This window comes from Otolemur garnettii, unplaced genomic scaffold, assembly GCF_000181295.1.
Source record: "Otolemur garnettii isolate 467f Iridium unplaced genomic scaffold, OtoGar3 scaffold00025, whole genome shotgun sequence".
NCBI classification, from domain to species: Eukaryota; Metazoa; Chordata; class Mammalia; order Primates; family Galagidae; genus Otolemur; species Otolemur garnettii.
Window position 1 is genome coordinate 11,180,779 of NW_003852420.1, and position 3,321 is coordinate 11,184,099.

Genomic DNA, 3,321 nt, shown 5'->3' on the forward strand with positions numbered 1-3,321 from the left:
GGGTGTTGTGTTAGGTGCCTGTAGTCCTAGCTACTCGGGAAGCTGAAGCAAGAGGATTGCTTAAGCCCAAGAGTTTGAAGTTGCTGTGAGCTATGATGAGGCCACAGCACTCAACCCCAGAGTGACAGAGTGAGATCCTGTCTAAAAAAAAAAAAGGGGGGTACAAAACAATTTCATCACCATAAAGATCTGCTTCACACGATACCCACCTTGTTCCTCCCTACCTTCCTAATCCCTAGCAACCAGTAATCATTTCTCCATCTCTGCAAATTTGTCACATTGAGAATGTTATGGAGATGGAATCATACAATCTGACCTTTTGAGATTGTCTTTTACTTCACTCACATAATGCCCTGGAGATGCATCCAACTTATTGCTTATATCAATAGTCCATACTCTTTTTTGCTGAATAGTATTCCATGGGATAGATTTACTGATGCTTATTTATCCATTCACCCACCAAAGGACATTTGGATCATTTCTAGTCTTGAGTTGTTCTAAATAAAGCTGCTCTGAACAACCTAGAACAGGTTTTTGCACAAACATAAGTTTTCATTTCTCTGGAATAAATGTCCAGAAGTGCAATTGCTGGTTTATGTGATAAGCATAACTTTAGTTTCTTCAGAAACTGCCAGATGGTTTTCTGGAGAGGCTGTAACATTTTATATTCCCACCAGCAATGTCTAAGCCACCAGGTTTCTCTGTATCCTTGCCAGGATTCAGCACTGTCACTTTTTTATGGGACCCGTTTTAATAGCTGTGTAGTGATATCTCATTATGGTCTTAGTTTGCATTTCCCTAATGGCAAGTGACGTTGGACATCTTTTCATGTGCTTATTTGTCATGCATTAAACTCTTTGGTGAAATGTCTATTCATGTCTTTTGCCCATTTTCTAATTGGATCATTTGGATTTTATACTGAGTTTTGGGACTTCTTTTTGATTTCTGTAGCTATAGTTCTGTAGTCCTGAAATTAAGTAGAATGATTAATGATTACTCCCAACTTATTCTTGTTTTTGAAGAATTATTTAGGTATTTTAGTTCTTTTCTTTTTCTATGTCAGTTTTAGAATAATTCCATCTATTTCAACAATGAAACTTTTGCAAGAATTTTGATAGCAATTGCTTTAAATCTGTATATCAGTTCAGGGAAAGTTTATATCTTTTCTATGTTTATTCTTCTAATCCATGAACACAGAATATGTCTTCACTTATTCAGCTCTTTGACTTTTATCAGTGTTTTGGAGCTTTTAGCATACAAGTCCTATACATATTTTGTCAGATTGACATCTAATCATTTCATTTTCCAAGCAATTATAAATGTCATTATGTTTTTTTATTTTTATCTTCCATACATTTATTGCTAGACTATTAGAAATAATATTGAATTTTGTCCATTGATCTTTTATCCTGTGATCTTACTGAACTCACTTAGTTCTAGGAGGTTTTTGGAGATTTTTTTTTTTAAATCATAGCTGTGTACATTAATACAGTCATGGGGTACAGTGTGCTGTTTTTATATGCAATTTGAAATATTTTCATCAAACTGTTTAACTTAGGCTTCATGTCATTTTCTTAGTTATTGTGTTAAGGCATTTATATTCTACATTTAGAACGATTCACATGTACCCTTATAAGATGCACCGTAGATATGATCCCACCAATCACCCTCCCTCTACCCATCCTCCCCCCTCCTCTCTCCTCTCTCTCCCCTTTCCCCATATTCTTGGGCTATAATTGGATTATAGCTTTCCTATGAAAGCTATAAATTAGTTTCATAGTAGGGTTGAGTACATTGGATACTTCTTCCATTCTTGAGATACTTTGCTAAGGAGAATATTTTCCAGCTCCATCCATATAAACATGAAGGAGGTAAAGTCTCCATCCTTCTTTAGGGCTGCATAGTATTCTGTGGTTTTTGAAGATTCTATGTAGTCTATGATACTGTCTCTCTTTGCAGATGGTATCATAGTTTCTTTTTTTTCTTTCTAACTTATATGCATCCTTATTATTTTTCTGGCTTTGTTGCAGTGGCTAGAACTTCCAGCACTATTTTGAATAACAGTGGTTTGTGCCTTTTGTCAAATTTAGGGATTTTCAGCTATTATCTCCTTGAATACTTTTCAGTCCCACTATGCTCCTCTCCTTCTAGAACTCTTGTGACACAAATTTACATCTTTTTTATAGTGATACATATCCCTGAGGCTCTGATTATTTATTTTTTTAGTCTATCTTTTATTATTCCTATTGTGTAATTTCTTCTGTCCTGTGTTCAGTTTTACCAGTTCATTTCACCATTCTCTGCATTCTGCTATTGAGCCTACCTCTTGAGTTTTTATCTCATTTATTGTGAATTTTAGTTCCAAAATTTCCATTTTGTTCTTCTTTTTGTTCTCTATTTCTCTTTGCTGACATTTTTACTTTCTGAGACTCCGGTTTTCTTTCTTTTTTGTTTTTTTTTTTTTTTTCATTTGTTTGAAGCAAGTTTATAATTGCTCATTGAAGTATTTTATAATATCAAAGTTCAGATAATTCTACCATCCATGTCATTACTGTTATTGGGATCTATTGATTGGCTTTTCTCATTCAGTTTGACATGTTTGTGGTTCTTAGTATGATGAGTGATTTCTTACTGATCCTGGACCTTAGGGGTGTTTTCTTTTGAGACTCAAGATCTGATGTCAATCTTGTGCTTTGACAGGTCTCTGGTGAGTAAACAGAGTGCCATTCATGGTTGGAAGACTCTCCACTCAGGCTCCAGTGACACCTTGGTAGAGAGACATACCTTATTACTACAGGACTGGGGGAAAGTCTAGCACTCTACAAGATCACCACTGACACAGAGGGAGCAGGCAGCCTGATAACTGCTGGATAGCAATAAAAGTCCTGAATTCCTACTAATCTTCTCTGATGCCACATCGGTAGACAGAGACAGGGGTCTCTCTCTTGATATTTTTGGGTACAGGTGGATCCCCAAATGATATCTACTGACAATGTAGGAAAGAGGGGCTCCTAAGGTCCAGCAAGGACAAAAGTCCAGGCATCACCACCTGACCTTGATTAACACCACATGGTGTCCTGTCACACATGATGACACCAAAATGGTTGGAGCATCTCATAACAGCCTTGAGAGGGCGGAAGTCCAGGATCCCCACTGGGACCTTTCTGGCAATGGTGGGCATGTGAATGAAGTTTCCTTTTTAACCCCAACCCATGGTGTTTGGCAAGAGTAGGGCTGTTATTATCTAAACGTTTTCTGTCTTCCTAGGATGTCTCCTTCCTGGTTTTTGCCAAAAGAGAACAAGCTTTTCTTGAAGCTTTA